General features: G+C 38.1%; 1 protein-coding gene across 3 annotated transcripts in view; it reads left to right on the top strand.

The window, feature by feature from the left end:
• The first annotated feature begins 1,498 nt into the window (after positions 1 to 1,498).
• Positions 1,499 to 13,955, top strand: part of LOC149572673 (uncharacterized) — a 93,740-nt gene continuing 81,283 nt past the window's right edge. Inside the window, exon 1 of one of the 3 annotated variants that reach the window (XM_089813761.1) lies at positions 1,499 to 2,294. The gene's annotated coding sequence lies outside the window, so the exon portion shown is untranslated. The remainder of the gene's footprint in view (positions 2,295 to 13,955) is intronic. The other 2 variants (XM_089813763.1, XM_089813760.1) reach the window with 2 other exon arrangements.

Genomic DNA, 13,955 nt, shown 5'->3' with positions numbered 1-13,955 from the left:
GTTGTAGGTGTTTTCTTTTTGAAAGAGGCCAAGGTATATTTTTCCATAGTCAAAGTCATCTTCCTAAAAACCCTTGGAAGACCATCGAATTGATTGTTATAGTTCAACTCTTTTGCCAGTTTTTCTTGACCACTTTTCACTACCTATCGAATTACTTTTTGCCATAAAAGAAGGGCTCTATGTACACCTAAAAATTACCAAAGGTAGTTCATGTCTTCGACAAATTAAATAACATCAATGACATTTCACTCATGTTGCATGTCATATTAGCATAACAGTGCACTGATTTGCAAAGGTCACAAAGGTATCACACTCCAATGTGTGCAAAGGCTTTGAGGGAAAGCTCTTGGCATAACTAAAATGTTGCTCTTTCACATGTCCGCTAAAACAACCATCAATTATTTCTCATTCTTTGCTTTTCTATTTTTGCAATTGTCGATTCACCATTGTTCATGTTGGACTTTTAAATAACAATCTCAATAGGGAGTATTCATTTCAAGGATAAAAACTCGAAGAAAGATAGCTGACAAGAATGACTTGACCCTCCAAATGAAAAATAAAATAATGATTTTTGCACAAATTATATTATGTTAAAGGTTCAAAATATTCATAGCAAGGAAAAATGGGGAACATTTGACAATGGAAAAGGGGATATATAGAGGGAGACATGAGAGATAATGAAATAGACATGGAGAGAAAGGGGGGAGGGGGACGGGGGGAAAGATAGGGAGAGTTAATGATAGAAAGAAGGAGATGTGTATAGAGAGAGGCATGGACACGATGATTGAGAAGTATAGGGATATGGAGCGAGGAGAGGAAGATATAAATAATAGAGTGAGAGGATAAGAGAAAAATATATCGATCAATAGAGAGATAAGATATAGAGGGGATGAGAGGGGGAGATGGACAAATGGACAAATACTTAGTTGGCTTCCATGTCTCTATGACGTACTCATTGCACACTAGGGTGAGGTTACTAGTTAAAAAACATTAGGAGAAGATATATGATACGTCAGTCGAAGCCGTGTTTTGCATCCAACCTAAGAGTGGATGTCAACTTGCTTAGTGACATGCACTTGCTTTCTCCAATCATGTTTGGTCACATTACATATAGTTGCCATTATGTGGAGATGGGTAAGGTAGTATGCAGTGTCCCCTTCTTGAGCTGACATAAGGAGACTAATGAGGAGACTAGTTGTTAACCCACATTGTCATGATCTCGGGGGTTAAGGAGGACTTTAGAGGGAACTTGGAGGTGTTAGCCCACATTGTCATGGTTTCGGGGGTTCATAGGATATTAGAGGGAACTTGGAGGTATTGCCCTAGATGGATTTAGTTATAGGCCAAACGATACGTAATTTTGAATGCTTGGAACCAAGACTATAAAGTGAGTGATTCAAATCTTTTTATTTTTCATTTTTTTCAGAAGGTCCCTTGTACTATTAAACAATTGTTGAATGTCTTCCTTATTAAGCCACATTTGGGCGGCTCACTACATATTAAAGATAGGTAACATTTAAATATTTGTTCCTATGCAATATTCCTCACGGGATAGAGACGTTAGACGAGGGTATCTCAGATTTAGGCGTTACCTAAGGATGTGAAGAGCCGGGTGCGAAAAGAGGAGACTTAGACGCAGCGTTTGGCGGCACGGAGAAGGAGGAGAAGAAAACCACTATTGCAGAGACGTTTTTTTAAAGTGAGGAAATTCTACTTGGGCACGAGGGACGATACCCACTTTTTGCTGACAGTCTTGATGCCAATGGATATGGCATTGGGACTAGTGGAGATACATAGCCGAATGTTGGATACTTGTTTGTTTGAGGCAATACCCAACTGGAGAAATTGCTGGGAATCCAACTGCATGCTGGTAACATCGTTCTGAGCTTAGAATTGATGCATGGTTTGATACGCACCAAGGTTGGGAGCTTTAACTGTCATCGCAGACTTTAGTTGGTGACACTGGGGAGCAATACAATCATTACTGCTGCCGCATTCATTCTTTTGGCATTGTATCAATTGGGTGTGACTGGGCTTGTATACGGAGGCGGTCTGAAGCACATGAGGACTGGGTTGTAGATTACATAGACTTGTTTTACTGCTCCTTTGTAATCTAGCTGCCGTTCCTTCTTTTCCCGGGAAAGTTGAAGACATTGCCGCGAGGGGAATTAACTGTGACTGAAGCAAGCTCGTGGGTAATTGTTGACAGTTTCCGACCCGACGCATTCTTTCTATGATTCATACGCCTCTTTGGAATGACCGTGCGAGTTGCAGCTTGTCATGGCACTTAAACTGTATGTAATCATTCCAACTAGGACTTTGAAATTGGCATTTCTAATTTCTGTAATAAAATAAAGCTCTGAGAATATGTCTGATACATGCAGTTGTGATTTCTGAGATAAATCATGGAGTATTTGGAATGATTAAAGAACTGTTACTCCATTTCTTCTTTCTTGTAAATATTGTCCTGTTGAAATACTGGTGATATCTCTCATCATTTCATTACTACAGCTCTGTAAAAAGAACTTTGATTTTGAACAAAAAAACCATTGCACATTGCCACAATCGAAAACTCTGTAAAGATCCTTGCAAGAAAACTGTTTGTCAGAATTCCTGTGTGATAGAGAATTGAAAATAGCAGAATAAAGGGTGGGTTATTACATGGTAAGGGTTTACTTGACTCTGTAAGTGCCCTTTTTGTCATTACCTGCAATGGTCCTAGTATGGCCTACTTACGAGCCCATTCGCCACACTTGTCTTACACCTTAGGCCTTCATCTTGCAATGTGGATTTCAAATAGTATGTATATCTATTCTCTATTGCCATCTTGTGGAATCGGGTGGAACATGTTGGAGGTTACTTGACTTTGTAAGGGCCCACTTTGTCCCAAGCTGTAATGGTCCTGCAAGGATGCTTCTAAGCCTCTTGACCACCCTTCTCATACACCACCTCTCCCGCAAGGTGTGCTTCAGACAATATTTATATCTATTTTCTATTATAGAAACATACACTTAAGCATTGATCTCACACACAAGATGCACATATGAACTTATATATAGAATTGACAAATATGATTTTTTAAACTAAGATATTTCTATATTGTATTGCAATTTGTCACTGCTGTCTATTCATGGACTGAATTCTCTTTTCTGATATTGAGATTATCTGTGGGTGCTAATGCTGGAGGTTTGAACTTTGACCTTGGTGTCAATGAAATGAATCTTTATGTTTGAAGACTGACTATGCTATTTGTAATGACCCCATCTTTAAGCCTTCACGTTCTCCAAAGTCTAAGTGAAGCATAAGAGGAAATTAAATTAATTTCTTATAAAGTCATTAAATAAATTAAAAATTAAAAGGTGACTTTATATTTAATTAATTTAATTAATTATTGTATTACAAGGGAGAAGCTTCTAGAGTGTGTATTAATTATTGGAAAGGCAGAAGCCTTTAGTAATTTAATTTTCTAGAAGCACAATTAATTATTGTATTGCAAGAGAGAAGTTTCTAGAGAGTGCATTTATTATTGGAAGGGGGAAGCTTCTAGCACTTGCAATTAATTAATGTTTTAGTGCCTTTTAGAAGGGTGAAAGAAAAGGATAAGTAGGCGTGGAAGTCTCATTGTTTAGCATCGGATTTTTGTGGATGACATTTGATAAGAGCTTGGATGTGTGAATCACATATCTTCTTAGCAATAGAGGACGTTCGTCCTCTCTTGTAACATTCTAGAGGTCATTCCCTTGGGGTTTGGCCTTTGGAATACATTGCTTTGTACTTGATTTCATCATTTTGAGAATTAATATAATTTCAACATTGGTTCAATCTACAGTTTGCATAAAAAATCTATTTCGGCCGTTGGTTCAGTTTTTGGGCATTCTAGGGTGCCTATTACAGTGGTAACAGAGCTATAAGTCCTACCATCCTGTGGAGATCTTAAGCATTTATGTTTGAGCATGTGACAAGGGCTTTATAATTTCCACAATACCATAGCAAGACAAAGTAGGAGTTCAGACTTGCAGAATGAACAGGGTAGTTCATCCGTGCAGAGGGACATACAATCTAGTCATACAGACATAGAGGAGACATTCTTTGAATAAGATTGCAGTATGAGTGACCGAGATGATAGGAATCCCTGTCCAAATCAAGAAAATGTAATGTTCAAGTTACTGGGTACATTAGAGGAGGGGTAGCAGATGCAACAGGAGCAGAATAGGCGAATGGATATGATGCAACAAGAGCAAAATAGACGAATGGATATGATGTTGCAGCTAATGGCTAGATAGATGGGCATCAATATTAATCTAGGTGATGCCAACAATGGAAACAACAATAATAGGGGCAATGATAATGGAGGTCAGGACAACATTAATGGTAATAATGGACATGATAACAATGGAAATGAGGCTGATAACTTTAGACATGTTGCACACTCAGCTCAAACAGCCGGCTCGGGACCTCTTCTACCCACCTTCCCACCCAGAGATCCAGTTTAGCCGATTAATGAACCGCAGATTGCAGAGTTACAGGATCAGTTTAGGAGGGATTGGGAGGCTGGCTAGTGGACCGAAGTTTCAGGCAGACATTTCTCTTAGAGATTACTTGGACTTGAGGATGAGACACATTCTCAGATCAGGAGGATGAAGTCAAAACCTTGAGTTGAGAAAGAAAGTTGGGAAACTTTCTTTACCTTATTATGATGCTTCAGGGAAGATGACCGCTCGAACTTGGGTGCAGAAGATGGATACATACTTGCAGTTGAATCCTATGCCTGAAGAGGAGGCTATAAAGTATGCGGCTATTCACTTGGATGGACTAGCACATGAGTGGTGGCACCATGGCATGGTAACCTTGGGACATAATCAGATCACATCTTACGAGGAGTTCACTGAGAAGCTTATAGAGAGATTTGATACCAGGGATCTCGAATTACAATTTAAGGAGTTGGCACAACTCAAACAGTGGGGATTAGTTGAGACGTATATCAGTGAGTTTCAGAGGTTAGCTATGTTGGTCACTGATATTTCAGAGAGGAGGTTAGTAGTGTTGTTTATGAATGGACTCTCAGAACCCTTGCGAGGTTGGGTCAAGGGGCATGACCCAGCTACGTTGCAAGAGGCCACTAAGAAGGATTGTGACTTAGTACCTTCTTCATTTAGGAGAAGATTTCAGCACAAGGATTCTTATATGAAAAAGGACAAGGAGAAGGACAAAAACCCTTTTCACAAGGATGCGTAGCCCAAAAGAGATAAGTTGGATAATGACACCTTGAATGATTTAAGAAAGAAGTTATGTTTTAATTGCAGAGAGCCTTGGGATTTATCTCATAAGTGTCCTCTCAAGGCTAAGGCACATCAAATGGAATATTTCTCAGCAGAAGAGTCATAATCAGAGAGGGAGGATCAACACTCTGATTTAGATGAGGATAGCACTACAGAGGAGAGCAGCATTCTTGAGGATGAGAAGTCATTAGCACGATTAACGGGGGCTCAGAAGGCAATCACATTTAAGGTCAGAGGTACTATCTAATCTTCACATCAGTGATCTCACTCATTGACACTGGGGCTACACATAATTTTATAGATGCACAATTGGTAGCTAAGAGAGGTCTACAGACTGAGGAGCATGCCGAATTTAGAGTTATGGTAGCTAATGGTGACAAATTATTATGCACTCGGAAGATATCTAGTCTTCACATCAGGTTTGGAGATGGCTATGAGTTGGAAGATGAGTTCTATGTGGTAGACATGGGAGACTATGATGTCATCCTCAGCATGGTATGGATGGCCTCGCTAGTAGAGTTCACACTTAACCTAGCAAAATTGGAGATACCTAGCAAAATTGGAGATACTTAGAGGACTTTCAGATGGGAGTTGCAGAGTAGTTTCCCTGAGGAGAATGTGGAGACTTTTTCGGCATAATAACATAGAGTGGGCAGCAAAATGTTTCACTATGCCAACTTCACAAGAGCCATAGGTGAAGAGTCATCCACCAGATATCTAGGAGATACTTGATAGGCACACTTAGGTATTTGGCGAGATTCCGCATGGGGTTCCTTCTGACAGGGGGATAGAGCATGTTATTGAGCTCAAGGAGGGAGCCAAACCAGTCATGATTGCTTCCTATCGTCATCCTAAGAAACATAAGGATGAGATAGAGAAGGCAATTAAGGAGTTGTTGGAAATAGGGCATATTAGGCCTAGTAGGAGCCCATTTGCTTCAGCAGTAGTGTTGGTAAAGAAGAAGGATAAGACGATGCACATGTGCATCGATTATAGGGCATTAATCAAGAAGACCATTAAGAATAGATATCCCGTCCCACAAATAGATGAGCTGATTGATGAGTTACATGGTGCATGCCTTTTTACAAAGATTGATCTACAGTCAGGGTATCATTAGATCAGGATGAGGGAGGAGGACATTGAGAAGACAACTTTTCGGTGTCACTATGGCCACTTCGAGTTTTTGGTTATGCCATTTGGGCTAACCAATGCCTTTGCTACATTCCAGACTTGCATGAATCAGGTATTTAGGGAGTAGCTTAGGAGATTTGTCTTGATTTTCTTTGATGACATTTTAGTCTTTAGTAAGACTTGGGAGGAGCATTTACAACATCTTGAGATGGTGTTGTCCACTTTGGAGAAAGAGTCACTGTATGCCAAGGAATCTAAGTGCGAGTTTGGGATGACTGAGCTATTATACCTTGGGCATATCATCAGCGCGGATGGAGTTCGGGTAGATCTTGAAAAGATTAGGGCTATTGTTGATCGGCCTACTCCTACGAATCTTACATTGCTTAAGGGATTCCTTGGTCTCTGTGGATTTTACAGAAGATTTGTTAAAAGATTTTCACAGATCGCTGCACCGTTGACAAACCTTACCAAGAAAGGGGCCTTCACATGGACAAAGGCAGCTCATAGAAGCTTCAATCATTTCAAGAAGGTGATGTCATCATGTCCAGTACTAGCTTTACCAGATTTCACAAAGCCATTTGAGCTTCATTGTGATGCGTTAGGAGATGGGATTGGGGCGATCTTGATGCAGGAGAAGCATCCCATTGTTTTTGAGAGCAAGAAGCTCTGTGGAGTGGAGAGGAGCTATTCCATCTATGATTGGGAGATGTTGGCTATAATGCATGCATTGGCTTAGTTTCGGTCCTACCTAGTTGGGGGAAAGTTTTTTATCAAAACTGATCACGACAGCATCAAATACTTCATGAGCCAACGTGATTTGAATGATAGACAATAGAAGTGGATTACAAAGTTACAGGCTTATGACTTTGACACTGAGTTTGTCAAAGGTAAGAAGAATGTGGTGGCAGATGCTTTATCCAGGAGACCTCATATTTGTGCTCTAGCTGAGATTACAGGAGATTGGAGAAATAAGATCATAGAAGAGGATGTGAGGGACACTTGGGCCTCTGGAGTAATTGCAGGCACCATACATGATGATCGTTACGTGGGGATGGATGGATTGATAAAGTTTCAGGGCAGGATATATTTGATTCCCTCATCATAGTTTAGGGAGGTAATACTGAAGGCATTTCACAATGCACCTATAGCTGGACATCTAGGGGTTTTTAAGACCTACAGGCAGATCCGTGAGTAGTTCACACAGAAAGGGCTCAAGGATGATGTTCAGAAGCATGTCAGGGAGTGTGCAATTTGCCAGCAGAATAAGGGAGAGCACACATATCCTGCAGGGTTGTTACAGCCTTTGCCCATTCTGGATAGGAAATGGGAAAGTATTTCTATGGACTTCATTACCGGGTTACCACGAGTACAAGGGAAAGATTGCATCTATGTGATAGTTGACCGACTGACGAAGTTTGCTCATTTCTTTGCTATTCCATCCACTTATACAGCAGCACAGGTGGCTGATCTTTCCTTCAGAGAGATATTCAGGTTACATGGGCTACCTAGTTTCATTGTCAGTGATCAGGACAATAAATTCATGAGTACTTTTTGGCAGGAACTGTTTAGGTTGTGTGGTACAAATCTTACACCTAGCACTAGTTATCATCTATAGACAGATGGATAGACAAAGATTGTGAATAAATGGGTGGAAGGATATCTGAGGAACTATGTGACTGCACAACAGAGGGCTTGGGTCAAATGGCTACATATGGGAGAGTACTGTTATAACACCACTTATCATATGTCCATCAAGATGACTGCATTCATGGCATTGTACAGTTATGAAGCACCTAGTTTCATGGATTTGGTTTTGGGAGATAGTAGAGTGCTCAAAGCAAAACACTTCTTGCAGGATAGTCAGGATATTTTGAGGGTGCTCAAGGAGAATATACAGCAAGCCAAAATCAGCAGAAATTGTATGCTGACCAGCACCGGATAGAGTGCAGTTTTGAGGTTGGGGATATGGTTTACCTGAGGCTACAACCATATAGACAGTCATCACTCAAGAAAAGCAGGGCAGAGAAGTTGAAGCCCGGGTTTTATGGCCCCTACAGAGTGATTTGCAAGGTGGGTGAGGTTGCTTACGAGATTGAGCTTCCAAAGGGTAGTCGGGTGCATAATGTGTTTCATGTGTCAAGGCTTAAGAAAGCCATCGGACAGAGAGTTGTGCCTTCAGTAGAATTACCACCATTAGATGAGGAGGGAAAGTTCGTATTAATTCTTCAGGCTATTCTGGATACTAGGGAAAGGACTCTATGAAGCAGGTTGATTAAAGAATATTTAGTCAAATGGAGATATTTGACTGAGGAAGATGCTACTTGGGAGAGTAAGCAGGTGCTACAACAAATAGGACTGAGATTGAGTAGGTGCTACAGCAAACAGGACTGAGATTGCTTGAGGACAAGCAATTTCAAGGAGAGCGTATTGTAATGACCCCATCTTTAATCCTTCACGTTCTCCAAAGTCTAAGTGAAGCATAAGAGGAAATTAAATTAATTTCTTATAAAGTCATTAAATAAATTAAAAATTAAAAGGTGACTTTATATTTAATTAATTTAATTAATTATTGTATTACAAGGGAGAAGCTTCTAGAGTGTGTATTAATTATTGGAAAGGCGGAAGCCTCTAGTAATTTAATTTTCTAGAAGCACAATTAATTATTGTGCAAGAGAGGAGTTTCTAGAGAGTGCATTAATTATTGGAAGGGGGAAGCTTCTAGCACTTGCAATTAATTAATGTTTTAGTTCCTTCTAGAAGGGTGAAGGAAAAGGATAAATAGGGGTGGAAGTCTCATTGTTTAGCATCGGATTTTTGTGGATGACATTTGATAAAAGCTTGGATGTGTGAATCGCATATCTTCTTGGCAATAGGGGACCTTCATCCTTTCTTGTAACATTCTAGATGTCATTCCCTTGAGGTTTGGCCTTTGGAATACATTGCTTTGTACTTGATTTGATCATTTTGAGAATTAATATAATTTCAGCATTGGTTCAATCTACAGTTTGCATAAAAAATCTATTTCGGGTATTTCGGGGAAGCTTCTAGCACTAGCAATTAATTAATGTTTTAGTTCCTTCTAGAAGGGTGAAGGAAAAGGATAAATAGGGGTGGAAGTCTCATTGTTTAGCATCAAATTTTTGTGGATGACATTTGATAAGAGATTGGATGTGTGAATCACATATCTTTTTGGCAATAGAGGACGTTCATCCTCTCTTGTAACATTCTAGACGTCATTCCCTTGGAGTTTGGTCTTTGGAATACATTGTTTTGTACTTGATTTCATCATTTTGAGAATTAATATAATTTCAGCATTGGTTCAATCTATAGTTTGCATAAAAAATCTATTTCAGCCGTTGGTTCAGTGTTTGGGCATTCTAGGGTGCCCATTACACTGTTGCGATGGATTGCTGTGTGTATCAGATTGCTGATTGATAGAGACTACTCAATAATTTATTGCCTGATTGATTGATGGTATTGCTAGGTATATATATTTATTTATTCTTCTGCTGCTTATTTAAGAATTATATTAAAATCTGAAAGTTCTTCTCATTGTACTCCTCATTGTTGTTCAATGTCCTATTTTTGTCCCCAATTGGTGCGTCCTTGGAATGGTAGTCCCTTCATGTGGGTCAGGTCTCTTCCTTTGTGCCCCATGGATAATCATTAGATAACCTTTACCTACCAGTCTTGCTTTGTTTCTTTTGACTTCACCAATTTTATTTAGCTTGTTTTGGAACACCCACTTTGTTCCAATCACATTTTTGCTTGCTGGTCTAGGCACCAGTTCTCATGTCTGATTCTTCTCTATCTAATCCAGCTTTTTATTCATCACTTTCATTCATCCATCATCTTTTCTTGCTGCAGAAAAAGCCTTTTCTACTACCTTAGATAGCAAACAGTAAATTGGATGTTCACTTGTCCTGGCAAGTCTTCTCATTGTCTGATTACCTTCATCTTTATCTCCAATCATCTGATTTTTTTAACAATGTCTTTGCACATATTTTCTAGGTGTTTTTGGTGCCTGTTTAGGTTATTTCCCAGCTCCACCTTTGTCTTCCAGAGCATTTGTACTGTCCCCAGTGCATTACATGACTTATGTTTTCCTTCACTCCAAGGATTGATATTATTCTTTAATCTACTCTAAAAGTAAATGTGCTTTAGCTCTTGTATTTATAATATCTTTGTCCAGATGTTTAAAGGTTGGTCTTCAGCTCTTATATGTACCTATATGTATTGCATCTCTTGAATAATTTAATATTTCTATACTTATCTGTGTAAGCTAATCTTAGTCCTCTCACCATCTTGATTTGTTGTTCTATTGTTGCTGCTGATATTTTTAATTCTTCCTTACTAGCGATCTAAGTTGTCTACCCAACTTCAATATTTAACAATTAGGTGGCAAGAATTCCCTTCTATAACCAGTCCAATAGCCATTGACTTGCAATGGCTAACCCTTAATGATTTCAACCTTCCACCGAGATTGTAATACAAGTTAACTTCTCCGGAGTAAGGTAAACACAATTTGAATGCATTATTTCATCCTGTCTCACAGTATTAAAAATCTTCAAAAATGCCCTTCAATGGATTGTCAACTGTATCTTTTAATTCACCCTCCACATCTTTTGTCCTTGATTATATTCTCATATCTTTCTAATGGTGGTGTGATATTAAGAGCTATGTCCCTTTACAATTAATCTTCTATTTAAGATAGTGATTGTTCATTATCTAATACTTTGATATCTCTTAGTGAACCCCAGGCAATAACTATCAACTCGATGACCTTAGAGTGGCATGTTCATATTAATCTTGTCGAACACCTAGAATAGATGCATCAGCGATGCATAGTAATTCCCGTGTTATCTGATTCATATGAAACTGATATCTATTGTCCATGATCCATATATTCTATAGTATTGATAAGAGATGTGATTGGATATCTTCATTGATTATACTACTGAGGTCTTTGTTTTCTATTCGTATACACAATTTCTCTCATCTTAGTTGTGTCTTTTATTTGCAATGTTCACTGGTTGTATAATGTTGATCATTACTTGTTCTTTTCCAAATTTAATGTTCAGAAATATTGATTTGGTGTTAATGACCAATTCCTCCAATGCTATTACAGAACCGTCCCTTCCTGAGACTGCATATCCTCTTCTTTGTCTCTTATACAGAATCATTGTTCTATTTGGATGCTGAGTCACTTCCTTCTGCTTGCTATTGTGTATCATCTAACTCCTTCAGCAAACAGCTCCACTCTAAAGACTGCACTGGGAATATGACTGGCATTTGTTATGTCATCATTTATATTTTTATCTGTATGTAATTTTGGTAATCTTCCAATTGTCTATTGTGAAGAAAATTGATTCTAAATGTAATCTTCCATCACATTAAGCTGGTTGCTGTAATAATATTCTAAATGTAAACTTCTGTAATTCATTGTAGCACAGATTTAATTATCTTTTCACGACGTTCGGAATATGGGTACCTAGGAAACATGCTTTTGTAGTTCCTTATATATCCTCTACATTGAATGGTCATGTCTCTAGATATTTAACTAACTTAATATTATTATATTTATCGTTCTCTATTTGTTATTTTATTTTAAATAATATATCATGTTTAGTAATTTCTTATTTATTTTAAATTTTATTAATGTCTACATCATATTAATAATAATTGATGACAACATAATATTGGATGATGAATAAATTATATTATAATTTATTTTTATTTATTTATTTAATTATATTCTCTTAATTTATTAGTATTAGTTACAACATATAAGTTTAATTGGGGAATCATATTTAATTATTATTTATTATTAATCATATATAATAATAATAATAATTTTTTTGATCGGTAAACGACCGAAGCCTAGATTAATTATTATTATTTGTTAGAATTAATTATTATTATATGTTAAGCGATGGTAGATTCGAACCCAAGACCTCCCACATGAGAGGCTCGCAAGTTACTGTTGCGGTGTAGGCTTTTGCCTATATATAATTATTATTATTACTTGGTATCTAATTTAGTTTACTATTGTGAGATATTTATTAAATTCTTTTTGGGAAAGGGGATATTACAACATTCCTTTAGTATGTGTAATAGGAACATCTTTGAACTCAAACTTAGGTTTCAGAGTAGACTGATCCCATTCTTCTTTTACCTAGACATTTGTACTCTTCTCTAGCTTCTAATCCCATTGTTCATTTACCTAGACATTTGCACTCTTCACTATCTTCTTCGTCCTTATAGTATAGCATTAGTATGCCTTACTGCTTGGGAAAAATCCCAAAAAGATTCCTTTGTTTGATCTTGTATCAAACTTTCCCAGATTGTCTTTATCTACTTTGATGTAGCACTTGCTTTCAAAGTGTAGTGGAGTAAAGCTGGTCATATGAAAAGGAAACTATGCCCCTTTAAGAGTCAGTTTCACAACACACATTTAGATACCTCCAATTAGCTAAACTAGTGTAGTTATCTAATTATAGATAAAGGAAAAGATGATTTTAATTACAGGAATGAGAAGGCTTGATGATAGAGTTTTCGATCCAAAATTGAGCATCTCAGCCAAGGGTACTAGCACAATGCACGAATGTTTGTGCAACACACTATATTATGGTACGAACCGAAATAGAATAGTCTCAAAATTTAGCAAAAACCCATGTGTTTTCTTCAAATAACCCGCAAAACCCAAAAATTGGATAATTAGTAAATGTTATTAAATGGCAAAAATGAATAGAAAGGAAACAAACAAAACATTTGCTAACTGCTATGCAGTTGAATAGAAAAATACTACAAACCTACCGTTATGGCTTGCCAATTATAAAATAATCGCCACCAGAATGCTCTTTGGAAAAAAGGGAATTTTGACACAACACAGGGTAGGAGGTATCCCTAGAGGAGATGTCCTAGCCCCCAACAAATAACCACACAGTGGAAACACAAGAAGAAGAAGTAATAATGCAAGATCTGATACCAAATCAGAACTCTTTATTTATAAAATAACTGTTTACATGCAATATGCCCGGTTGTAAGGCCTTCTGGGTTACGGCCAAATACAACAGCAATTACAATAATAGCTCTGCAAGATCCCTCGAGATCCAATCCTAACCTATCCCAGCTAGCCTAGATCTGTAACATAACAACAATCTGGAAGAAACCACCAAGGAAATCTCAACTTGTGCTCGCAAGCCCACCAAGCAATCTCCTTGTTTTCCAGTTGCAACCCTAGCTCTACTCCAACTTTATCCAAGATCCAAGTTTAAACTGCCTCACATTCAGCGGTCTGTCCTCACATTCACAACTCTATCATAATCCTGCTGTAAACTGCCTCACATTTGGTGCTCTGTCCACAGACTCAAGAAAACTTTCTCTTCAATAACTCCTAAAGTCGCTTGCTCCCAAATTGCTTCCCTCCAATCTCTTACTTCTCCAAAGCTTGCTTCTCCCAAGCTTGCCAAACTGTAAGCCAAAACACCCTATTTATACTTGCCAAAACGGCTTATAGAACATTATAAAACAGGAAGGCCGACC

The sequence above is a fragment of the Cupressus sempervirens genome, chromosome 2 (genome assembly GCF_028749045.1).
Source record: "Cupressus sempervirens isolate cs-2001-9-10 chromosome 2, ASM2874904v1, whole genome shotgun sequence".
NCBI lineage: Eukaryota > Viridiplantae > Streptophyta > Pinopsida > Cupressales > Cupressaceae > Cupressus > Cupressus sempervirens.
This window is presented reverse-complemented; position numbering and strand designations above follow the sequence as displayed.